The sequence below is a fragment of the Bubalus bubalis genome, chromosome 15, assembly GCF_019923935.1.
Source record: "Bubalus bubalis isolate 160015118507 breed Murrah chromosome 15, NDDB_SH_1, whole genome shotgun sequence".
NCBI classification, from domain to species: Eukaryota; Metazoa; Chordata; class Mammalia; order Artiodactyla; family Bovidae; genus Bubalus; species Bubalus bubalis.
In genome coordinates this window covers 69,805,910-69,833,321 of record NC_059171.1, presented here as the reverse complement: position 1 = coordinate 69,833,321, position 27,412 = coordinate 69,805,910, and the positions used below count along the sequence as shown (strand labels likewise).

Here is a 27,412-nt window from a genome sequence, read left to right as displayed (position 1 = left end):
TAAATGAATAAATCAATTACAGATGATGATAAATAAAGACTTCAAAGCTGTCCCATATAAAGATCACTCGTATTTCTTAAGAAGAGTAACCAAAAAACAGGATTGTTTCAGAGATGTCATTTCATATACATTTGAGATATTAGAAAATATTAATCTGCAAATCACAAGAAATTAATGTATTAGAAAAAAAAAACAGTGCAATATACAAGGAGGCACTGAACTTATTCAGATCAACATTGTCTATAGAGGTAGATTTTTTTCCAGGCAGATGAAAAGGGGGTGAGGTGGGCTCCAGGTCATCTCAGACTTCACCACAACCATATTCTTCCAGAAGAAATCAGATGAATGCCCACAAAGTCCTGAGTAAAGGAGTAAACATAACTTAAGAATATTAAAACTGAAGATATTCTGAAACATGAAAGAATTGGGGAACCATTTGAACCCTTTTGGAAAATATGCTGGAAGATTAATCAAATCTCAAAATAAATTTATTAAAACACACAGACACACACCCCTGTAATGTGAAGACATAGTTCAAAGAACAAATACAGGGGTTATAGTCATTTAAATAAAAATAAACAACAGCCCAACAGCAAAAGTTTTGATTGCTGAACAGAACATGTTATCAATCATTTTAAATTTAAAATTATTAAAGAAACAAAAATCAGGGCAAAGGAAAGGAGATAGGAAAAAGGAGAAATGATTCATCAGAGGATGAATTATTTACCTTTTTTTATTTTATTGAAATATAATTGATGTACAATATTATATGTTACAAGTGTACAATATAGTGGTTTATAATTTTTTAAGGTTGTACTCCACTTATTATAAATATTGGCTATATTCCCTGTGTTGTACAATATATCCTTGAATCTTGTTTTATACCTAATAGCTTGCACATTTTAATTCCTTACCCCATGTTGCCCTTCCCTCTCTCCACTAGAAACCACTAGTTTGATCCCTCTATCTGTGAGTCTGCTGCTTTTTTTGTTATATTCATAAGTTTGTTGTATGTTTTAGATTCCTCAAGTAAGAGACATCATACACTATTTGCCTCTGTCTGACTTCTAACTTAGCACGATGCCCTCCAAGTCCATTCATGCTGCTGCAAATGGCAAAATTTCATTACTTTTATGGCTGAGTAGTATTCCATGCAGTATGCGTATGTGTGTGTGTATGCACGTGTGTGCACATCACATCTTTATCCATTCATCTCTTATAGATACTTAGGTTGCTTCCATATCTTGGCAATTGTAAATACTGATGCTATGAACATTGGGATGCATTCATCTTTTTGAATTAGCATTCATTATTTTGTTTTTTTTTTCTTTGAATAAATACTCAGGAGTGAAATTGCTGGGTCATATAATAGTTCTATTTTTAACAGGAGAAAATATTTGCAAAAGGTTAATACCCAAAATACATAAATAGCTTGTACAACTCAACATCAAAAAAACAAATAACCTGATTTAAAAATGGGCAGAAAACCTGAATAGACATTCTTCCAAGGAGGGAATGCAGATGGCCAACAAGCACATGAAAAGATGCTCAGTATCAATATTATTGTGGAAAACAGCATGGAGTTTTCTCAAAAAAAACACTTTTTCTTTTATAGTAGGAGTTTATTTTTAATTAGCATTGCCTGAAAAATTGAAAGATGTATATTAAAAGGGAAAAAATGAAACTAACTTACTTGATTTCATTAAGTTTTTGCTTAATGTAACTTATATTTGAGGAAATACTATCACTGCCATGGAGAAAGAAAGAAACATGATCTAAATTTCAGCAATTTCTTCAGTTTCACTTCGTTTATTTTTCTTTGGTTACATTCAAGTGAAATTATGTAATGTTTTATTTGAAAAAGCGTTATGATCAAGGAAATGGCACCCCACTCCAGTACTCTTGCCTGGAAAATCCCATGGATGGAGGAGGCTGGTAGGCTGCAGTCCATGGGGTTGCTAGGAGTCGGACACGACTGAGCAACTTCACTTTCACTTTTCACTTTCATGCATTGGAGAAGGAAATGGCAACCCACTCCAGTGTTCTTGCCTGGAGAATCCCAGGGACGGGGCAGCCTGGTGGGCTGCCGTCTCTAGGGTCGCACAGAATCAGACATGATTGAAGTGACTTAGCATAGCATAGCATAGTTAGCTAACATTTTATCCACCTAAGTAGCTTTACATACTTCCAACCTATCTATCTATGCACAGGGATGTCTGGAATGATGTCCTCCAGAGTCAATGTTGGTTATCTTTGTTGGTGGCATTTTGAAGTGATTTACTGATTTCTTGCTCATACTTTAAAAAAATTATTTGAAACTGCTTTATCATGAGCATTTATCATTTAATAAGAAATAAAGCTGTGATGTTTTAAAATACGTATGGTGGGAATTCCCTGGTAGCCCAGTAGTTAGGGCTCTGCACTCCCAATGCAGGGGACACGGGCTCAGTCCCTGGTGTGGGAACTAAGATCCTGCATATCACAGTGTGGCCAAAAAATAATATAATAAAGTACATATGCTTTCTTACATGTTATGTAGTAAATCATTATTTGATGGTGTTCTGAAGTCAGAATTATTACTCAATAGTAACTGATGTATTGAGGGCCTGCTATGAGCCATGTTCAAGCTAGAGGCACCTTACTACATGCAGAAACAGAAAAGCCATGTACCTAAATGGTGGTAGTAGATGCCTGTACTAGGGGATCAGAATTATGGCTGTCCTTAATAATATTTTTATTGTTCCCATTCTTTTCTAAATTATCACTAGTGCAGAGGTAGAAATGAGTCAAAGCATGGGCTCTGCATTCAAATTCTGCTTCTGTCATTTAACATCTGGATAAGGCATAGCTTTACAAAGATTCAGTTTTCCCCGTGCCTACTTCCAATGACCTCGTGCAGGTCAACATGGTTTGTCTGAAAAGCACCTTCAAGCAGTACACATTAAGAGCTTATTAAATGTGGGCATTTATTACTGATGGATACATAATATTTGAAATATGAAAAAGAAGGTGGGTAGAAGTTCATTTCAGTTCAGTTCAGTCGCTCAGTCGTGTCCGACTCTTTGCGACCCCATGAATTGCAGCACGCCAGGCCACCCTGTCCATCACCAACTCCTGGAGTTTACCCAAGCTCATGTCCATTGAGTCGGTGATGCCATCCAGCCATCTCATCCTCTGTCATCCCCTTCTCTTCCTGCCCCCAATCCCTCCCAGCATCAGGGGCTTTTTCAATGAGTCAACTCTTCGCATGAGGTGGCCAAAGTACTGGAATTTCAGCTTCAGCACCAGTCCTTCCAATGAATACCCAGGACTGATCTCCTTTAGGATGGACTGGTTGGATCTCCTTGCAGTTCAAGGGACTCACAAGAGTCTTCTCCAGCACCACAGTTCAAAAGCATCAATTCTTTGGTGTTCAGCTTTCTTCACAGTCCAACTCTCACATCTATACATGACCACTGGAAAAACCATAGCCTTGACTAGACGGACCTTTGTTGGAAAAGTAATGTCTCTGCTTATATGCTATCTAGGTTGGTCATAAGTTTCCTTCCAAGGAGTAAGCATCTTTTAATTTCATGGCTGCAATAACCATCTGCAGTGATTTTGGAGCCCAAAATAAAGTCTGACACTGTTTCCACTATTTCCCCATCTATTTCCCACAAAGTGATGGGACCAGATGCCATGATCTTAGTTTTCTGAATGTTGAGCTTTAAGCCAACTTTTTCACTCTCTTCTTTCACTTTCATCAAGAGGCTTTTTAGTTCCTCTTCACTTTCTGCCATAAGAGTGGTGTTATCTGCATATCTGAGGTTATTGATATTTCTCCTGGCAATCTTGATTCCAGCTTGTGCTTCTTCCAATCCAGCATTTCTCATGATGTACTCTGCATATAAGTTAAATAGGCAGGGTGACAATATACAGCCTTGATGTACTCCTTTTCCTGTTTTTATAATCATACAAAAAAAGTATGATTCCATTTATACTTACACTTATTTTCATTAGCAGGGGAGGGATATGAACAAATAAAATACAGGAAAAGTGAGAGCAAATAATATAAGCAATTGCGAAAATTATGTAACACTGACTCAAAAGGACACGAGTTTGAGCAAACTCCGGAAGATAGTGAAGGACAGGGAAGCCTGGGGTGCTACAGGTCGTGGAGTCACAAAGAGTTGGACATGACTTATTGACTATGCAACAACAAATTATATAAAACAAACCACAAATGAAGGCATTAGAAATAAAGAGAAAATGGAAAATGGAGCCTTGGTGGAGAGGAATGCATTTCAGAAGAGGCAGGGCAGGTTATGGAGAGGCTGAAGGGCAGGATTTGAGGATCTGAAATTCTGGTCAGTTCCTCATTTACTGAATGCCTTCTCCATACAAGACACCGAAGACTCAGTGTTGAATAAGGCTGAATGTCTTCAGAAAACTCACAGTCTAGAAGGCAAGGATATCAGTCAGATTCTTTCACAATATCTGGTGACTTCAGAGGCGTTTAATGAACAGTGATTTATTGAGCAACTACTATGTACAGACATTAGAGAAGATAACAAAAACCGCTGCCCTCACAGAGCTCATTACATACTTCAGAAGATGGACAATTAAACGGGCAATCTCAAGACAATGCAACAAATGCTAAAATGAGTAGAATATCTTTTTTTTAAAGAGATTATGTGAGATGGAAGAGCAGAGGTGTGTTTAGGGGGTCGAGGAAGGTCACATATAAGCTGAGACGATGTTAGCAAAGACAAGAGTTAAAAGAGAGAGTTCTAGTTAAAGGAACACCCTAAGCCCAGGCTGCTATGTCAGTGCAAAGGAAGATGACATAACTGGGAGATAACAGGCTGGCAGGTGGAGGCAGGTTAATCAAGGCCAGATTGTGGAGTGTTCAAAACTGAAGACGACAGAGAATAGAGCTCATGCTTAACATATGCAGAGAGCAATGACATAGTGTAGACTCTGTTTAAGGATGAGCTTGTGTTTCTCTTAGAGGAAGTATGGTTGCGCATTGAGCTCAGGGTCTGGGGAGGAGGTGACCTTGATATCAGAGGTCCAATTTGCTTGGACTCACTCTCTCAGGGTGACTCCCTTAAATTCCGATGAATTCTAGGCTGGAAATCCATTGTAACTCCTAGATTCTGCAGAACCACATGATACTTGTAGAAACAGTCTCACAGATAGTGTCGCAAAGAATGGTAGAGAATAGAGTTTTCAAAACAAATAAAAACATACCAGGACTCCACTGGGGTCTTTATGGAAGGCATATTCAATGAGGAGGTGACTGCAAAAGCAGAATAGAGATAGAAACAGGATGGGAGAAGTCCACAGTCCATCTGATTTTCCTATGCCAGAGCAAGGTGAGTTGAGGCTAATCCCTTAATCTTTTTGACCCAAGTTTCCTATCTGTAAAAGATAGTAACCTCTATTTCTAAGGACTAGTGGAGGGATAAAATGAGATTATCTCTATGAAAAAATGAAGAGCTATCCAACTGTAAGTTAATTTTACTATTATTTTCATTTTTTTAATGTATTTATGTATTTATTTTTGGCTGTGCTGGATCTTCGTTGCTGCACGGGCTTTTCTCTAGTTGCGGTGCGCAGGCTTCTCATTGTGGTGGCTTCCCTTGTTGCAGAGCAGCGGCTCTCGGGCTCACAGGCTTCAGCAGTTGTGGCTCCCGGGCTCTAGAGCACAGACTCAATAGTTGTGCTGCACAGCTTAGTTGCTCTACAGCACATGGGATCTTCCCAGATAGGGTATCGAACTGTGTCTCCTGCACGTTGGCAAGCCGATTCTTTATCACTGAGCCAACAGGAAGCCCCACTATTATTTTCAGATAGGGAAGAAAGCATAATTCTTATTGCTAGGACTATGAAGTTTAAGTTTGGGTTCAAATCCCAGTCTTGCAATTACCAACTGTATGATCTTAGGCAAGTTTCTTAACTTCTCTGGGTCTCCAGTTGTTTGCCTATAAAATGGAGAAAATAATAATAGCCACTTCTTAAGCATTTTAAGAGGTATACATAACTTATTCATGTAAAATGTTAAAACAATGCAGGTGTAAGAATTCTCAGTAATTATCAGCTAATAGTTGTTGTTGTTATTGTTATAATAGTAGTGCCTAATAGCATTAGTAGTAGTAGTATTTTTGGATTCTATGACCTTGATTTTTATAAGATACCAATGGGGGTAGAAAAATAACATATTAATGAAATAAGACTTAATTAGCACCTCAACAAAAGCTCATGTATTTTGTGTTTTTCAAATCTAATAGCAAGGCTGCAGTATTATCCCCAATTAAATTTTAGGAGATAGACTTGAAGAAGTTATATAAATTTCTTATGACCACAAATCCAGAAAAGTCTATGCAAGGAGTTGTCCTGAAGTTTCCTGATGCTAAATTCTTTCTGATACTCTCAGCTGCCTCTCTGGGCTGGGTATGGCATGCTTTCAAAATAATAATTTTGAGGCATTTCCCAGCAGGAATTTCCTTTAGGATGAGCAAAAGTTAAGCTGGATGGTATGAACAAGTCTTACTGTTTTTTTAAAAAAGTCTTTGTCTGATCTACTATTGTCTTTTAGCTCTCTCCTCTAAGAAGAAATCTTCAATTAACCATTAGCTTATGTTGCAAACATTTGTTCTTAAATGCACTCATTCATTCTTGTAGGTGATTAAGGATGATGGGTATATAAATATACAAGTACATAAATGACAAGCCAAACCATGTACACATGGTAATTTAATTTTGAGATGAGTACCATGTTTATGCACTTCTATCAGGCCGCCTACTTTTGATGAATGTGCAATTTCTTTCCCACCATTTTATCACTGCCAGTATTTAAGTAAATATTCTAAGTGCACTGCTAGAGAAAACTGTGTATGCCATTCAGATAATTTGCAGCTGGAAAAAATAAGCAATGGGATCCTCTTTAGATTCAAGTCTGGCAAATTGATGCTCCTTGCTTTATTAATGTTGTATGTTTAGCAGGTGTCCTGTGATTTGGAATATGCCATTAGTCTGTGGCCAAACCATGCTGAATGCTCTTGATCTCACCTAGAATATGTCACTGGGTGATATAATATTGGTCCTAGATAAGAGTATAAGATTTAAGATAAAAGTTCAATTATTTGAATGAAAATCACCAAGAATACTTCAGACATTATCACAGATTACAGAATTTTAGGGTTATTGAAGTAGACAGAGGGCTTCCTAGGTGGCTCAGACAGTAAAGAATCTGCCTGTGATGCAGGAGACCCAGGTTTGATCCCTGAGTCAGGAAGATCCCCTGGAGAAGGGAAGGGAAACCCACTCCAGTACCCTTGCCTGGAGAATTCCATGGACAGAGGAGCCCGGTGGGCTATAGTCCATGGGGTTGCAAAAAGTCAGACACAACTGAGCAACTAACATACACACAAACAAGTAGACACAGAGGATACAAAATCTAGCTAAGTGAGATTAACCACAGATGAAAGAAGAGGCAGGGCATTCGGGAAAGTAGAAATTGGATGAAAAACTAAGATGATTCTATACAGGAACCCGTAGGGAGTTTGGTGTTGCCAAAAACAGAATGGCAGAGATGAGACAGAGATGGGCAGATGTCAAGTTGTAGAGGGTCTTGCATGCTTCACAAAGGGACATGAAGTTTTCCCTGAGCCCATGGAAGGTTTTAGGCAAGGAGTGGCACAGCACATGTACATTTCAGGTTGATCACACCAGCGGAACTATGAAGAGGAATTGGCACAATGGTGTCATTTCAATAGCAGGTCTAGAACTCCCAGCATTCCTTGCTCTTCACTCATTGTTGACCGTGGTCTGAAGCTTTCAAAGCACCTCTTTTCTCCCTCTACAGCCAGGAAGCTTGGAGAGTGATTCCAGGAAGCCAGGAACATTCTGGGTTGTCAGAATGAAAACTGAAAAATCATTCCCAACCAAGAGCAAAGCCAAAATGTTTTTTGGTTTCATAGAGCTTGGTGCTGAAGGATTAGTAAGATATAATATTAAACCAGAATGGAGACTCTGGGTGGCCATACACTCTCTTGGGACTTTGCTGCATCCTCCAGGGTGTTGGCTGGAGCTGAGCTATTTTACAACTGTGGGTTTTGCAAACCTGAGCTCATAAGTTTCTTTCCTCAAGCTGCCTCCTCCCCATACCTCATGTTGCAACTTCACCCCTCTATGAACCTCTGGGGTCTCAGGGTTTGAAGTAAAACTGAAAGTTCCAAAAGAACCACAAGAGACCTCTCCTCCCCAAACTCCTCCTGCCCAAGTATACCCTCTTCTTTCACTGCATGTCTGTTTCACAGATGATGGGTTTGCCTTCAGTCTGGACTTTGTAATGAAAGGACTCTGTGCTTGCAATCCAGGCACTTGGTTCTGATTCTGGCTCTACAACTTTCTGACCACCTGAACTGTAATCCATTTTACTTGTTGAGTCCCAGCTTTCCATCTGCAAAGTAGGAAATTAACTAGACAATGCCTTGGGAGCTTTGAGCTCTCTAATGTTCTGTGAGTGTAAGAACATCCTGTTATCCATTATTGTCCTGGATGCTGAGGAAAAATAAAATAAAACAATCCCCAAGCCCATATCACCATCATAAAAGTCATGACATTGATAATAGATATTCAAATGAAGTTGTAGACAAATGCTTATGAAGACTCTTCAGCTCTATTATCAAGTGAGGAAAAGGCTACAGAGAAGCACAGTGTGATCTCATTTTTGTAAAATAAGTAAATACATAGAAAAAATACCCCAAATGTAATTTCACAGTCATCTCTGGTCATGAAACTTTCTGTGTTTTTATGGTTTATTTTTATTTTTTTTTATTTTTACAAAGAAGGTACATTAGTATTACAAAGAAGGTACATTAGTATTAGTTTTGCAATAATAAAATAAACCTTATAATAATAAGGTGTATTCTCTGGAGAATCATGAATCTGTTGATCATTCTTATGAGGAATTAATGATGACTTTGCAGGGGACATGACATGTATTCTAGAATGTAATGATCAAATGAGAGTACTTCATTTCTCAGCAATCCCTCCATCCTTCCAGGGTCCTTTTCTTTTCTCCTAAATATATGATACAGTTTCTCATGAATAAGCCTGACTTCCCCACTGAAGCATGCACTGCTTGAAGGCATAAGGCAATTTTCCTGGTTCTCTGATAACCTCTCTAAACACACCAAGCATTTGTCCCCTAGAATATACAGAGTAAATGAACGTGTTTATAATGGGGGGTTTTGTTGAAAGCAGAGATGTTGACTTATACTCTGTTGATGTTGATTTATTCTCTGATTTATACATCTGTTGATGCTTGTGCAGAATATTCCATCTCTGGAAGTTGGTTGGTGCACCAGTTCCCTGAATTGAAGGTCATGGGTTTACTTTCTGATTTTCTCAGTTTCATTGTTTTCTTCTGTGGCTTGGATCAAAATCTCAATAAGGTGTGGCAGTCATTGCACTGTGTAGAGGCAAAAAAATAAACCAGCAAAGTACAAGGGATCTAAGATATGAATGGATGGTTCTATCCTATGAGTTATCATTGAGTTATCAAGGTAAGGCAGAGGTGGAAGGAATGGCAGGAAGAAAACTAATGGTCCCCATTAGTTCCCTTGTGTGTGTGTATGTTACTTGCTCAGTCATGTCTGACTCTTTCTGACCCCATGGACTGTAGCTTGCCAGGCTCCCCTGTCCATTGAATTCTCCAGGTAAGTATACGGTTGTGGGTAACTTTTCCCTTCCCCAGGGGATTTTTCCAATCCAGGGATCGAACTCAGGTCTCCAGAATTGCAGGTGGATTCTTCACCATCTGAGCCACCAGGGAAGCCTTTAGTTCTCTTACCTCATCTCAGCTACTCAGCTTTCACCACGCTGCTCTCCTTCCTACTCTCACACAAATATCCACTGCTTACTCTTTATGGTTGTTTGTACGCATCTTATCTAATTGTTGAGTAATATGAATAGATAACTTTTGAAATCTCATATTTGTGTGGCAGTTAACAAATGACTTCTTTTTAAATTTTATTTCTTTTTGGCTGCACTGGATCTTCATTGATGCTTGCAGGCTATCTCTACCCGCAGCGAGTGGGAGTAACTCTCTAGTTGCGGTACATGGGCTTCTCACGGCGGTGGCATCTCTTGTTGCAGAGAACAGATTTTAGAACACACAGATGTCCATAGTTGCAGCATGTAGGCTCTAGAGCCTAAGCTCAGTAGTTGTGGCACTCAGATTTAGTTGCCCTGAAAAATGTGGAATCTTCCCAGCCCAGAGATAGAGCCCATGTCCCCTGCATTAATAGGTGGATTCTTAACCACAAGAGCCCCAGGGAAGTCTAACAAATCACTTTTGTATTTAATATTTCATTAAATCTTCACAATAGTACTGTGAACTAGGCATTCTTTTCCCTTTACAGGTAATAAATCTGAGCTCAGAGAGGTTAAGCAACTTGCCAAGAGTTATATGGTGAGTAATTGGTACACTTGTATTCAAATAGAGGTCTGTTTGATCCTAATGACTAAAAAGAAGACTTGATATTGACTGATTCCTACTAGATTAAGGTACTTTGAGAAGGCAATGGCAACCCACTCCAGTACTCTTGCCTGGAAAATCCTGTGGACAGAGGAGCCTGGTGGGCTGCAGTCCATGCGAATTCGAAGAGTCGGACATGACTGAGCGACTTCACTTTCACTTTTCTCTTTCATGCATTGGAGAAGGAAATGGCAACCCACTCCAGTGTTCTTGCCTGGAGAATCCCAGGAACAGAAGAGCCTCATGGGCTGCCGTCTATGGGGTCACACAGAGTCGGACGCCACAGAAGCAACTTAGCAGCAGCAGCAAGGTACTTTACTGAATAATCTTATTTAATCCCCTTAATCTATCATTGTCTCTCCTTCCATTATGTCCTTCCCCATTATGTAAGGTGTCTTTTACATAGTGAAAGTGAAACTCACTCAGTTGTGTCCGACTCTTTGCGACCCCATGGACTGTACAGTCCATGGAGTTCTCCAGGCCAGAATACTGGAGTGGGTAGCCTTTCCTTTCTCCAGGGGATTTTCCCAACTCAGAGATCAAACCTAGGTCTCCACATTGCAGGTGGATTCTTTACCAGCTGAGCTGCAAGGGAAGCTCAAGAATACTGGAGTGGGTGGCCTATCCCTTCTCCAGCAGATCTTCCTGACCCAGGAATTGAACCAGGGTCTCCCACATTGCAGGCAGATTCTTTACCAACTGAGCTATCAGGGAAGCCCCTTTTACATAGTGTATTATCATAAAATGTTGATAAGCATCATTGCAGTCATCATCATCATCCTCATCTTCATATTGCAAACTCTATCTTTTGAGTCCTTGCTTCTGGGTTTAATCCCTGGGTTGGGAAGATCCCCTGGAGAAGGGAAAGGCTACCCACTCCAGTATTCTGGCCTGGAGAATTCCATGGACTGTATAGTTCATGGAATCATAAAAGGTGGGACACGACTGAGCGACTTTCACTTTCACTTTTCAGTCATTATGCCGGGAAAAATATCAATAACCTCAGATATGCAGATGACTCCACCCTTAAGGCAGAAAGTGAAGAGGAACTAAGAAGCCTCTTGATGAAAGTGAAAGTGGAGAGTGAAAAAGTTGGCTTAAAGCTCAACATTCAGAAAACGAAGATCATGGCATCTGGTCCCATCACTTCATGGGAAATAGATGGGGAAACAGTGGAAACAGTGTCAGACTTTATTTTTTTGGGCTCCAAAATCACTGCAGATGGTGACTGCAGCCATGAGATTAAAAGATGCTTACTCCTTGGAAGGAAAGTTATGACCAACCTAGATAGCATATTCAAAAGCAGAGACATTACTTTGCCAACAAAAGTCCGTCTAGTCAAGGCTATGGTTTTTCCAGTGATCATGTATGGATGTGAGAGTTGGACTGTGAAGAAGGCTGAGCGCCCAAGAATTGATGCTTTTGAACTGTGGTGTTGGAGAAGACTCTTGAGAGTCCCTTGGACTGCAAGGAGATCCAACCAGTCCATTCTGAAGGAGATCAGCCCTGGGATTTCTTTGGAGGGAATGATGCTGAAGCTGAAACTCCAGTACTTTGGCCACCTCATGCAAAGAGTTGACTCATTGGAAAAGACTCTGATGCTTGGAGGGATTGAGGGCAGGAGGAGAAGGGGACGACAGAGGATGAGATGGCTGGATGGCATCACTGACTCGATGGACGTGAGTCTGAGTGAACTCCAGGAGTTGGTGATGGACAGGGAGGCCTGGCGTGCTGCAATTCATGGGGTCGCAAAGAGTCGGACACGACTGAGCGACTGAACTGAACTGAACTGAACTGATGGGTCCTGCTCTTTTATTTCTTCATTCATGCACTAAAGAAAGAGACTTGTGGGCAGAAGGATGGATAGTTAAAATCAGTAGTAATAATTGTCTGTGTTTCTTTTTCTTCTTTCAAAAAATTTCTATTTGTTTCTACTGTCTGTGACCATTCCCAAAGATGCTTGGTTCATTGAATCCCCACATAACTCCCTCCACCAGCAATGCAGTTATTCAACTTGCAAATTGTCTGCTTCCAAGTGGCCTCAACATTCCCTTCTGCAAAAGTTAATATGGTTTAACTCATCATTATTCCCTAAATGATTCACTTATATCCTGGGATATAATTCCTTTTCTTCCTTTTCAGAAAGTGTTCAAAACTTGTTTGATTATCTAGTCAACAATATTTGTTTAGTGGCTAGTGTAGCCCAACTCCTGATTCAGGAATTGGAAATATACCAAGAGATGAGACCTTGACCTTCTGATGGTATAACAGTGGACAAAGGTAAGAACTGAGGTAATTTTAATCTGTACCGAGGATATAAATATCTGAGATTTATCTAGGAGATCAATCTCCATTTTACAAATATTAAAACTGAATCCCAATTTTTTAAGCAGCTTTCATTTTTATACTAATTATTTTTATCCCAACAGGTTGACAGTTTTTAAAAGATCTTGTACCCATTTTTTTCAAATACTATTTTAAGTGATTTTAATGTTTCACAGTTTTCTTAAGATGCCAGTTAGAGCTTCTAATTAGCATGAGGTTGTGTTGCTCCACTAAATTGATTTCATTCTAGCAAAATTAGAAAAACTTGACATTTTGCTGAGCCTGTGCATTACTAATAAGGCTAAATATATTTTTTCTATTATAATCACCACAATTTGTGTGTGGGTCTGTGTGTGTGTGTGTGTGTGTGTGTATTCCTGGGGGTTCAGGAAGAATATTTTAAGAAAATCTGTTTATAGAATAATAATGCTACTGTCAAGACCAAGGACCTAAGTCTTGCAGTCTACCCATGTCTCTCCATTTATCATTTATTCACTAACCATTCCTTGAGCCCCAGCTGTGCTCTGGCTATTCTGATATATACTGTAATACAAAGAGATCCAGAAACTCTCAGAGAAGGAGGCTGAGAAGCGTAGGCTTGTGAGCAGCAAACCATTCAAAGAAGTTAGACTGATGTGGAGGAATACTGAGCAGAGAGATGGAGGAGGCAGGAAGAGATCCGGTTTTTCAGAATTTATATTTCTGCTTCTTTTCAGACATTTTGTCTTTTGTCATGGTTTTCCTTTTAATTGTTCAAAATTGGTTAAACTCAGCTTGCCCCCATCATTAGATATTTGAATTTGTACTATCTTACACTGTTAAAAAGAAATACATAAGGCCTTCATTTATTCCATAAACACTTATTGAGCATCTACTAAGTGTAAGACACAATTCTCCCATGTGAGATTAACAAGCAGATTCAGGTAGAAATTCTGCGGGCAAGAAGTTCTCTGTCTCATAGAACATAGCTAGATCATTAGGTGGATATATTTGTGCCATAAGAGGAATTGCTCAAGTGCTAAAAGAGATACCCAGTTACACTTCTAGAACAAATGATTCTATAATTCTGGGTTACTGAATTATGAAACACAGGAAGATTAAGTTAGAATAGTTAGGGCAAATCATGCAACTTGAACTCCAAGTTAGAGAGCTTGGACTATTAGTGATCAACAAGATACCATCCATTGAGGCATCATGCTGCTGCTACCGCTAAGTCGCTTTAGTCATGTCCAACTCTGTGCGACCCCATAGATGGCAGCCCACTAGGCTCCTCTGTCCCTGGGATTCTCCAGGCAAGAATACTGGAGTGGGTTGCCATTTCCTTCTCCAATGCATGAAAGTGAAAAGTGAAATAGAATAATGGTTAAAAGAGCACAGATCCAACAATAAAAGGTATAAATAAATCATGATATGTGCAAATAAAGGAACTTATTTAAGCCATTAAAATAAGTGATAGAAGAATAAGTAACAGCTTGAAAAGATTTTATAATTCTATCTGCATAGAAAAGTCAAATTATAAAGCAATGTATCCAGTGTGATCCCAATTTTGTATCAGAAACAAAATACAGGGAAAAGCTGAAAAGAGAAATGCAGAGATTTCTTCCTGGTTATTTCAGAGCATAGGGATTATAAGGGATTTCATTTTCTTCTTTGTGCTTTGCTTTCTTTTTTCCATTTTTCAACTGAGCACTTAATACATTCCTAATTGCTCAGCATTTGGTTGGTTTCCAACTTCCATTACTGGAAGTAATGGTTTGCTGAACCTCCTTATACATAAATATTTGTGTGTGTACCTGTCAATTCATGTTAAGTGGGATTTGGAATCATGAGGGATGCCTACAGGACACATGTGAGCTTAGTATTAAAATTTTTAGCTTACAAAGTAAAAGGAAACATGGAGTCTGGAGCCAGACTCCCTGTCTGAACACGAACTCCACCACTACCTGGACGGTAACCTCCAGCACGCTACGTTCGTTTCCTGTGCCTTGTTTCACTCTTTTTAAAATGCAGATATTAATTGTACCCTGTTCATGGGGTTGTTGGAAAGATTAGATGCATTAATTCCTGTAAGGGCTTAAACAGCAGGGCCCAGCACATAGTGAGTGCTTAATAGATGTTAGAAATCATGGATTTCTATTGTTGACAACACAATAAAAAGTTTTCTTATTTTGTTTTTCCCTGGTGCTCTTTGTTTTTATCATTTAATCTTTTCTATTAGGACAGTATCCCATAGCCTTCAATTAAAGCCTCCTCTCATAATTTCTTCCAATAACCACTTTAGAAAATTATTTTTAAGGACAATCCCCAGGGCACAGCATACGAATCATTTATTTTTCTGCTCTTGATATGAAAACTTATTTTTTAAATATTCTTTCAACTCTCCAACCACTAGCCACAATATACTTTGGCATAGAAGTTAGTTAGGATGTAGTTCTACAGTGTCAAAATCAATTTTGAAAGAACACTGGGATCCCTAAAGGATTTCAAGCTTCACTTTTCAAGGGAATATTACAGCTCAAACAAGCATGAGTTCTCAACATTTCCCTCTGGGCCCTTCCTGAGATATCAGATGAAAGCAGGAGAAGAGGTCTTTTTTATAAAGTAGAAGATGCTCCTGCCAGAAGCAATTGCTTAGCACGGAAGAAAGCATCCTTTAAAATTTGGGGGTTTTGTAGAACATCATCCTATCACATAAAATGTTCTGTTAAACAAAGCCTTCCTTGCAATATGAGGCTCCTTTAGAATCCAAGTATTCTATACACTGGTGAAAGAAATAAGCCCTTTTCAGAATCCTTTGTGCTCCACTCACTACATATCCCTAACTGACAGAAAAATACATATGACTCACAGGAAAGAAGTGAGAGCTGCGCATCACCATACCTGATGTTTCGACTCACCCTGCTACTAATTAACTAGGTGACCTTACACTAACTGTTACAATATAACTCCTCGGAATTTCAATTTTCTATCTGCAGAAATGAGGCATAGCATCAGCCAACTTCCAAGTTCCTTTTGGTCCAGCATCCTAACATGCCTTTCTTTCTTTTGTTGTTTCCTTCTAGACTTGGCTCAGAGTTAAGAATGCATTAAATGTTACAGCAGAATTCCCCTTAGCACTTGGAGAGGGAGGGTGAAAATTCCCATGCGAATATTTTCTTCCTTAACACACAACTTATATTTATGGGAACCTATGAGGTGTCAGATACTGTTATGAGGTGGAGACAAGCTGTGCACAAAATAGAAACAGTAGAAGTCTTTTGAAGTTTACCATAGCTGAGACAGTTAAGCAAGGGATGACAATTAAATATGATAGGCGCTCTAACTTCAAGGATAATCAGCTTTGAGATGCTATGATTTTAAAGTTGGACCAACAGGAGAGATGATTCTAATTGTACTGATGTGTCAGTTCCTTCAGTCAGTCCTCCCTGACTCTTCTCAAAATCTTTAGTCCAGGCTAAGGAGATTCCCTCCTCAGGGTTTCCCTGTCACCCTGTGCTTACTGCTATCTGATACATCGACTGGAAAGATCTCTGCATCTGTGTTTACCCCAATAGACTGCAAGGACCTCAAGAAGTAAGACTGTTTTAATTTCATTTCATGCCCCTACCTATGTTAGCAGATAGCACAGTCCTCGATGCCTAGTTGGGGCCTAGAAATGACTTGTTGATAAGAAATAAGAAGTCATCCACTTACCATTTGAGAAAAGCTGTGACAGGTGGTTGGACTCAGGATCTATGTAATTACAGTTTGATCAGCCCAGAGTCAAGGTTCATCTCTGGCCAATGTAGTACTCTCTTATACATAAAATGTCCAAATAAAGGTAATTCTTTGATTATCTTCATTCCCATGTAGAATTTTCTTTTCCTGCCCATATATCTGTAATTCCCACCTTTAAAAGCCATTCAGGAGCACAGAAGCTTCAAGAGGTTGATGTTAGCAAAGCTCTACAATTTCTCTACAAGAAGGTGAATACACATACACACCGGATATTTCTCTGGCTTTTTCTGTTCAATATTGCGGTCTTATCAGCAAGTGGTCCCTAACTCTCATTTCAGCATACACGTTTCTGATAAGCTCAATAGAAGTCCAAAATGAACAAAAGTACTTTAATACAACTCTAAGGCATTGGCACTACCATGCTGATCATCTGAAAGCTGATGAGTAGCTTTCTGATCAAGTTCTGGAGTATCCCTGCCAGGCAAGCTCTTCTGTTAACTTGAATCAGAAGAGAAGCTTCATGAGTTTACTGCTGGCTCGTTGTCTGGGGATGTGCAGGTGAGTTATCAGCAAACCCCTTTGCCCCCTCCATTACCGGGCCCTGATGCATCTTTCCTCTGATTCTCTCTGCCCCTCCTTGCACTTGCTAAGCTGGGTCTCTTTGTTCTCTCTGAAAGCCCAACTCTCTTCCCCCTCCTTGCCTTTGCTCAGAATGAACTCTGACACCAACATTCTTCCACTTCCTGAACCATCTTCACTTTTTCAAATCTTTCTCATTTTCAAGGTCCAAATCACACAGCCAATGCTCCAAAATGTCTTTTCTGATTGCTCCAGCTTAATATAGATTTTCCCTCCTCTGAGCTTTATATGGAATCGTCTATTTATACATAGTCTTCTTATAACTTCCTGCCTGGTGTTCTGGGAATGCGTGGCCTGGCCTTATCTTCCCTGCTAGCTCCAGGTTCACTGACGGATGATTCATGGCTGTATTCCCAGCACCCACTACACAGAGGATGCCCAGCACATTTGACAATGGACACGGAGTGGTATTCGCATTCTAGGATTTCTCATTCTTCAAAATAGTAGCGGAAACTGGTGTTTGAAAAGAGTGAGGAAAAACTGAGAGATTTGGTGACTATAGAACTTCCTCAAATTGCATCCTTTGTTCTTTCTGGTCTGTGCTCAGGTAGGCTGATTCTTGAGTGGAAAACATTCAATTTCAAGGAAACTAGGAGCAAAAACATAAATATGTGAGGAAGCATGGACTCCTCTGTAAACTGTGGAGTGACCTGAATGCAGAGTTCACAGTGGGAGAAGAGATGTAACTGGAAAGGTGAAGAAAGCTTCGGATAGTAGAGTCATTCACATGCCATGTGAGGGGACTGGAATTTTATCCCATGGCCATTAAGGATGTTAAATGTGTGTGTTTCCGAAAGATGACCTGAATGAAACTTGAATAAAAGCTAGAAATAGGCAAGGAGACTGGCTAAGGCGAAGTTCATTACAATTCATTGACTATACAATTCTTTTGATTTATTCTGTGGTGGAAGAAGGAGAAATGGTAAATTTAGAGAGCATGCAAACACCTTTTTTTACAATTAAAAAACCTGCAAAATACAAATGAGCTAACTGTACATGGAAACCTTCAAAAAACCAAGGCAACACACAAATGCATTTCCTCAGGCTAAGGGAAGAAAGCAACTTCAAATTAAGCACTGTTTCCAGGCACATCATATTTATTCATTTTACTTACACCATGATTTACACCTATTTTTACTTGAAACATCCATTGTTCCCCAGAAAATGAGGAGGACAAGGGTTACTACAGAAGCTGGCTGAGCCGAGGGAGAGGAGTAAGACATAGACGATTAAAGTCAAAAATGTTTTTCAAAGTAAAAATAATCAAATATGTTTTTCAAAGTAAAAAAAAAAAACAAACAAACAAAAAATTGATTTAACTCTTCAGGCTCACATATCATTGGGTAAATTTTGATTCATTTCTGTCCTGGGATGAATAGCTGAACTCAAATTAAATAAATAATGTTCACTGAAAAAGGTGTTTCCTTTCATCTTAGTTCCTTTTTTCTTCTGTTTTAGATATTCTGCATTCAGGGGCTGCCATTTTGAGAGTTCTAAAAATAATATGTAAAAAGAGCTGATAAGTGGAGACAAATCCGAGGTGAGGAAGGAACTCAGGGTTGGTACCTTGAATTGTGACCTTCCTCCCTTGTGACTGGGCAGAACACTTGATGAAGAGCCACACAGCTGACATTCTTGTCCAGGTCTGCTGTGAATATACTAAAGCCCACTTTCCTATCTGATAAATGGGCTTAACAATGATAATAGTTCACCTTGGGAATACATTACTCTATGACACAACAACTACAATCTGTAGACCAAATCATCAAGTCCAGCAAGCCCCTTGTTTTGATTTCAGTTCAGTTCAGTTCAGTGGCTCAGTTGTGTCTGACTCCTGCAACCCCATGGACTGCAGCATGCCAGGCTTCCCTGTCCATCACCAATTCACAGAGCTTACTCAAACTTATGTCCATCAAACTGGTGATGCCATCCAACCTTCTCATCCCCTGTCTGTTTTTGTTTAGCCAAGAGCTAAGAGTGATTTTTACAATTTAAATGACTGGGGAGGGGGGTGTGGTGGAATAAAAATGAAAATGATGTTTTGTGGCATGGAAATAATGTGAAATTAATTTTTGTGTCCATAAATAAAATTTCATTAGTATACAGCTATAAGTATTCATTTACCTATTGTCTAGAATATTTCCATATTGTCTTAGTTCAGGCTGCTATGACAAAATATCTTAGACTGGTGGCTTAAACAATAGAAGTTTATTTCTCGTGATTCAGGAGACAAAAAAGTCCAAGATTAGCATGCAAATAGATTCAGTGTTTGATGAGAACCTACTTCTGGGCTCATATACAGCTGTCTTCTTACTGTCTTCCTCACATGGTGAAAAGCAGAGAGAATTCTATTCTTTGTCTTCTTATAGGGGCACTAATTCCATTATGTGGGCCCCACCCTCATAACCTCATTTAAACCTAATTACCTCCCAAAGGCCCCACCCCCAGATGCCATCACATTGGGTATTTAGGGTTTCGATATATTAATGCAGGCGTGACACACATCTGCAGGAATAATACAGTGAAGTGCCAGAGTTCAGTAGCTACAATAGAGACCTCATGACCTGCAGACCTAATGCATATTCTATCCAATCCTTTCAGAAAAGACTGACTGACACCTGCTGCTCTATGATTTTCACAGCCCTACAGGTGAGTCCCCTCCATTCCAACAGTTTACAGGTGAGGAGACAAGGGTACAGAGAGGAATTTCTCTAGCTAACTATTATATAGAAAGTGGACTCAGAATCCACACCACCCAGCTAGCCAGACACCAAAGGTTCATTCTGTCCATTCTGTTCATTCTGTCATCCTAATACTCCATATTGCTCCTCAAAGCCATCATTCAAAACCCACTGAATAAGTCTTAAGTTGAAGTCCATGGCCCCTGAGAAGTCTTTCTCCATTACTCCAGCCTCTATGACTTGTTTTCTCTTACTGCATTTCCATATCACTGGTGGTTCCATTCTTGTTGGCCCTTAGCCACCCACTGCAGTCACTTTTCCTCTCCCAGGAGAATGTGAAACCTGTCAGGAACAGGTGATGTGCCTTTATTCTTACACCCCTGCTGTTAGCATAGTGCTGACGTGATAGGAACTCACAAGTGTGAGTCGATTAAATGAGTATGACTTAATAGGTGAGCGTGTTAGGGAGTTGGCAATCAACATGTCCACAATGCTGTATTTAAAATAAGTAACCAATAAGGACCTACTCTAGAACACAGGGAGCTCTGCTCGTTATTATGTGGCAGCATGAATGGGAGGGGAGTTTGGGGGAGAATGGATACATGTGTATGTATGGCTGAGTACCCTTGCTGTCCACCTGAAAGTATCACTACATTGTTAATCAGCTATACTCCAATACAAAATAAAAACTTAAAAAAAAATAGGTGACTGTGACTTTTTCCCTCTACTGATGTAAGATCATTTAGGACAGGGATCAAAACCTCTTCCCACAGGGAAAAGAATAATGCTAGCTCCCAGTAGTCTACTATTAGAGATTCCCTGCACTGATTGAAGGGCCTCCCCAGTGGCTCAGCAGTAAAGAATCCGCCTGCAGTGCAGGAGCCGTAGGAGACTCAAGTTTGATCCCTGGGTCAAGAAGATCCCCTGGAGAAGGGCATGGCAACCCACTCCAGTATTCTCGCCTGGAGCATTCCATGGACAGAGGAGGCCAGTGGGCTACAGTCTATAGGGTCGCAAAGAGTTGGACATGAGTGAAGGGACTTAGCACAGATGCATACATGCACTGATTAAAAATTAAATTAAAGATATCCTTCAAACACTGCTTGTCGAATTGAGCTCACTGACCTTCCACCAGGTCTCCCTTCTCTTCTCATGATTCTTCATCAGAAATTTTCCTTACACTCTGTTTTATCTCAATAAGACCTACTGAAACATTCCGCCGCTTCACTCAATAAGTACTTATTTCTCACTCAATGTCCAGTCCAATGTGGGTCAGCAACATCTTCTTCTATTTGGAGTTATTTGGAGATCCTGACTTGTTCATTCAGTGTCTCTGCCATTTCCTAGGACCTTGGCGTTTTCACTGTACTCTCTGCATCCAGACAGCAGGCAAAGAGTGGGAGAGAACATGAGAATTTGCTGCCAGGGATGGCAGATCTGAAAGTGATAGTCACCATTTCTGCTCATGTACTATTGGTTGTGACTTCATTACACAATCACATATAACTATAAGGAAGACGGGAAATTTCATCGAATGATATGCTCAGAAGGAAGAGGAAGAGGTTTGAGGAGTGTCCGGCTAGTCTCTGCCACAATCCCCATCAATACAATTTTTTAATGGGAAAAAATAACGGATTTTCTGTTGAAAGAAGGTAACCCCTGTTCAAACATCTAACACACCACCATTTTCTATGACTCTAAAATATCAAATTTTTGTGCAGTCCTTCAGAGATCACCCAAGAAGTATGCCATGATGATTACATATTTCAAGAATGCTATATGTTCAATAAACCCTACAGACACTTCCAATGCCTCCCTCTCATCATCTGTGGGGCTTCCCTGGTGGCTCAGATGGTAAAGAATCTGTCTGCAATGCAGGAGACTCAGGTTCAATCCCTGAGTTGGGAAGATCCCCCAGAGAAGGGAATGGCAACCCACTCCAGTATTCTTGCCTGGAGAATGCCATGAACAGAGGAGCCTGGTGGGCTACAGTCCATGGGGTCGCAAAGAGTTGGACATGACTGAGTGACTCACACACACACACACACACACACACACACACACACACACATATCATCTGTGAATTATCCCCTTAGAATTCTTCCTTTCTATCATACATCTTTTTCGATGGTCAGCTTCCGTGGTGGCTCAGACAGTAAAGAATCCACCTGCAATGTGAGAAACTTGGGTTCAGTCCCTGGGTTGGGGAGATCCCCTGGAGGAGGGCGTGGCAACTCACTCCAGTATTCTTGCCTAGAAAATCCCCATGGACAGAGGGGCCTGGTGGGCTGCAGTCCATAGAGTCGCATAGAGTCAGACATGACTGAGCGACTAAGCATGCACACTCGCACTTCTTGACCAAACCCTTTGGGTCCATCTCGTCAGACTTGAAGGCAGAAGAGCAAAGTGACCTCAGTGAACCTTTCCCATATGAAAGAACGATGAATGTGTAAAGAAGCAGAAAACATATGAAACTCCAAGAGCATAAATCCTAATTCATTGAGAAGGTGAAACAAAGGAAGTTCAAGTGACTTGTTCACATACAGATTTTTTAAAAAAAACCTGGGTGGGGTTTACAGCATGCTTGGTCTAGCTGAAACAAAGTGGGAAGTGAAAGTCCTAGGACAGGATGAAACATTAGTTCGGGGTGCAAAACCTACACTACCACAAGCATTTGGGTTTGTTTTTCAAACTCCGTAAGATCTCTGCTTCAAAGAGAAAACCCATGACGATTTGGTAGGTAGCTATGCAAACATACTACTCAGGTTTTCTCCCATGGGAAGCATCATTGACTGAATGCCTCGCTGCTGGGTCCACTACTGCATTCATGCCAAGACTACACCCCTCAGAGGCTTTCTGCAAATGACTGAGGATGGCAAGGGGAGCCCATTTCTGCAAGACAGGGAACTGCTGTCCTGAACAGTTTGGGCTCAAGAACTCCCACTGGCCAGCCAAATACTGGATTTTAGAAATGCACTCCAGCATGAGATTCTTCCTCTCCAATTCTTCCTTCTTCCTCTCCTTTCACAGGTGTGAGATCCACATCAGGGTCTGAAGGCTCTCCCTGCCTCCTTCTACTTCCTCCTCCTCTTTCTCTGCAAATGTTTCCTCCAGCAAATCTCTTGGGCATTGCTTCCTGTCCTCTTAGGAGTTTTCAGAACCCAGACTTCCACATTAGTCCATTCAGATGTTCAGGTGATCAAGTCAGAGACATTTTTAAATAGCTCCTCCTTACATTTGGTGTGGATTTTATCCAGAAAGTTGGAAAGACCCAATACAAGGGCAAGTGTTAGGCTCCCCCAGTGGCCCAGTGGTAAAGAATCTGCCAGCCAATACAGGAGACATGGGTTTGATCCCTGACCCGGGAGGATCCCACATGCCATGGACCAATAAAGCTCATGCACCATAACTACTGAGGCTGTGCTCTAGAGCCTGGGAGCTGTAACTACAGAAGCCTCTGAGCCCTAGAGCCCCTGCTCCAAATCAAGAGAAGACACCGCACTGAGAAGCCCACACACTGCTCCTAGAAAGTAGCTCCCACTCTTGTCAACTAGAGAAAAGCCCGTGCAGCAACAAAGGCCCAACACAGCCAAAAGTAACAAACAAATAAATAGAATTTTTTTTAAAAAAAGGAGGGCAAGTGTTCTCATAGTCCCAGGGAATTTCCAGCATCTGAGGAAACTGTCCTCTCAGACCCCACTGAATAACCATAATAATAAAAATGATGTTAGTTGTTTGTTAGTTGTTCAGTCATGTCTGACTCTTTGCAACCGCATGGACTGTAGCTCACCAGGCTCCTCTGTCCATGAAATTCTCTAGGCAAGGATACTGGAGTAGGTATCCATTCCCTTCTCCAGGGAATCTTTCCAACCCAGGGACTGAACCTGTGTCTCCTGCACTGCAGGCAGATTCTTCACCTCTGAGCTACCTGGGAAGCCCATAGCCATAATAATAGATACCACAACAAAATCTTCTCATCTCTATTCTGCTATAACCAGCTAAGTTGTAGAGGTGGAAATTAAATTCTCCCCTTAGAAGTCAGAGGTCCTAGAACGATGAGGTGACTTGCTGAAGTGACCATGTGTTAGTGGATAGCATGATGAAGACCCACATCATCCAGCCCTGGTCTCTGCGTCCTCCATGCTGCTGCATCACATAATTACATCTTTCATATGCAACTGCAAGGCACAGTCAACTCAGTCAACACGAAGTGGCCATTTGGATTGAAACGATAAGCCAACTCAATCCAAAGAAATTTGTTTGTGCAAAACAAATAGACGTCAACTCCATGGGTAGTTTTTAACCACGCTTAGTTGCATGGTCAGAGTCATTTTCAGCAACTTGAAAGGTCCTGGCATGTTCTGCATATAATGTCCAGCACCATGCCCAGGATACACTTTATTCTTTGCCTTGCAGTTATTGGACTGGCACTGGGGTTTCCAATCTATTTTTCAAATATGACAAATGGACAGCTGTCTTTGTGAAAAGCGTTCATGTCAATGGCAGACTGAAGAGCCTAACATGTTGGCAACAGCAATTAAAGTTAGCATTTATTATGCTCTTACTTTGTTACAAACAGCGTGCCAGAATTACACTCGCATATTGCCCCCATTTTGCAAATGAGAAAATTGAGGCTTGGAGATTAAGCAACTTACCCAATGTGTCACAGTTAATAAATGATAGAGATCAGATTCAACTCAGATTAGACAATCACTCTATCATTCTAGCGAAGAAGAACTGAAGACCCTCTTGATGAAAGTGAAAGAGGAGCGTGAAAAAGCTGGCTTAAAACTCAGCATTCAAAAAACTAAGATCATGGCATCTGGTCCCACCACTTCATGGCAAATAGATGGGGAAACAATGGAAACAGTGACGGACTTTCTTTTCTTGGGCTTCAAAATCACTGCAGATGGTGACTGCAGCCATGAAATTTAAAGACGCTTGCTCCTTGGAAGAAAAGCTATGACCAACCTAGAGAGCATATTAAAAAGCAGAGACATTACTTGGCCAACAAAGGTCTGTCTAGTCAAAGCTATGGTTTTTCCAGTAGTCATGTTTGGATGTAAGAGTTGGACTATAAAGAAAGCTGAGCACTGAAGAATTGATATTTTTGAACTGTAGTGTTGGAGAAGACTCTTGAAAGTCCCTTGGGCTGCAAGGAAATAAAAGCAGTCAATCCTAAAAGAAATCAACACTGAATATTCGGTGGAAGGACTGATGCTGAAGCTGAAACTCCAATACTTTGGCCACCTGATGTGAAGAACTGAGTCCTTGGAAAAGACCCTGATGCTGGGAAAAATTGATGGCAGGAGGAGAAGGGGATGACAGAGGATGAGATGGTTGGATGGCATCACTGGCTCAACAGACATGAGTTTGAGCAAGCTCCAGGAGTTGGTGAAGGACAGGGAAGCCCAGTGTGCTGCAGTCCATGGGGTCACAAAGAGTCAGACACAACTGAAAGACTGAACTGAACTGAACTATCATTCTATCTCCACCCCAAGGATACTCCAGAATCAAGCGTAAAATCTTTGGCCCAACCGTGGGGGTAAATAAGACTGAAATCATGAAGAATCCAGGAGAACTGCCTATTTAAAAAAAAAAAAATTCTATGGTTTCATTCAAGCTGGATGAACAAAGTGATACCTAGAAAGGGTGTTTAGACATTTTGAGCTATGAGCTCAATAGAAGAGGTTTATAATTATTTCATTAAATGCTTGATAATGAATGTCTGCAAGGTGCTTGGAGATTTCAAACCATTTCTCTTTAATATTTTCTGCAGATCTCTGTGATTTTGTTCACATTGTAATAAAGGAGCTTGAAAAGCCATAAGAAACTACACAAAGAGAAAATGAAAGGGAACAGTGTATCTTGATTTCCCATTTTGCTGAGAACGGTCTTGGTCATGCCTGGGCATGTAGTCCCTGAATGCACCAGAGGCTTCAACTTCCCTGTCTTCTCTTTGATCAGAGTAATCAATCCACACCAAAGACTGCAAGTGGACAGTGTCATACATTAGATTCATCTTTTACCATGTTACCAAATTTAGGAAGGCTCACCTTCAGACAGAAAGGAAGGACTGCCAGACTCTTGAAAAATGAGGAAACAAGAAGAATAAATGAAAAAATAATAGGATAATCTGGTCATAATGTATTCATTCATTCATTTATTAATTCCACAACAAATATATTCATTGAGTGTCTGGTTTAGATCAAGCTTAAGAATTGTGAACAAAACAGATACCCTCTCTAGCCATGAAAAGCAAAGAGAGATGCCAAAGGAAGTACCACCTGTCTCATTGCCATGTCCTGTTCCTGTTCCACCCTGGCGGATGAATCATGGTTCTTCACAGCTCATCATGGTTGCTGCACTCCCCTTGCCAGAGATTGGTCTGGGGCTGGACATGTGACATACTTATGGTCAGTGTATAGAATTTTACAAGAGGCCTTCTTGGAAACTTTCCCTCCCTAATACATGAAAGGAGCCCTTTTGGCACCTGCTTGCTTCATTCTCATCTGAGATGATGTCTTAGGAACACATGATGCTTGAAGCTGAGGCAGCCATGTTGCAAACCATGAGGAGAGTCATGGCCAAAACTCTAAGGATGGAAGAACAGAAAGACACGCAGAGCATGGGTCCTCAGTGACATCAAAAGGTGACATGCATCAGTGTCTAGCAAGTATATCATCAGCTCAGCAGCAGGATGTGCAGAGCACTATGTTCTATACATGATTACAATAGAGAAACATGAAACCATGTCGCATCCCTTTATCCCAGCTCTATTTTATATCAGGTGATGGAGAAGGTGCTTTTCACAATAACTTTTTCTTCAGCACAAATGATGCTCACAAGATTAAGATGGGGACCCATGTCCTACTCACCCACATCGGCTATAGTTTTTAACCTCTAACATCCCTTCCCCCTTCTTCTGCTAATAGCACCTCAATTTTCTTATAAGTAACTACAGTCCACTCAGTTCTGGATGAAGCAGCAATCATGGTGTCTGGGTTCCCCTCCCACATACCTGACACATAGTAAGTCCTAAAAAAAACTACTAATGGTCTCTTTAAAGGAGATTCACCTTCTCTTAACCCCATTTTATATACTTAACGTATATAAAAATTTGCCCTTTTCCCAAGACTTGGCTAAGTTTTTTTTTTTTCCAAGTAGATCATCTATTTCTTTTCTAGGAAACCACTTATTCTAAATAGATTTACCACATAACTAAAGTTTCTACTAAGCAGACAAGTAAAGCTCCAGTCTCCCAAATCCCGAGTTTTCTCACCACAGGTTAGCCCTGGAGGTAGGTAGAGAAGGCGCACTGTTACCAGGGAAAAGGGAGTCAGAGGGAAAATATGTGGGAAGACTCTTATCACTCACATGTGTTACAGAAATATTATCAACAAACACAAACTCTGAGAACACAGATTTCCCTGAAAGCACACTGTCACTGCCAGGAAAAGACTGCACGTGTTTAACACTGGAGAGAAATGAAGAGACAAGTTTTGCCTAGAAGGTTCACAAG

General features: G+C 40.5%; 1 long non-coding RNA gene across 3 annotated transcripts in view; it reads right to left on the bottom strand.

Annotated features, from left to right (window-relative positions):
• Positions 1-5,688: 5,688 nt before the first annotated feature.
• Positions 5,689-27,412, bottom strand: part of LOC123464522 — a 125,613-nt gene continuing 103,889 nt past the window's right edge. For all 3 annotated transcript variants that reach the window (XR_006640052.1, XR_006545058.2, XR_006545057.2), the window contains one exon: positions 5,689-5,966. This is a non-coding gene — a long non-coding RNA (uncharacterized LOC123464522). The remainder of the gene's footprint in view (positions 5,967-27,412) is intronic.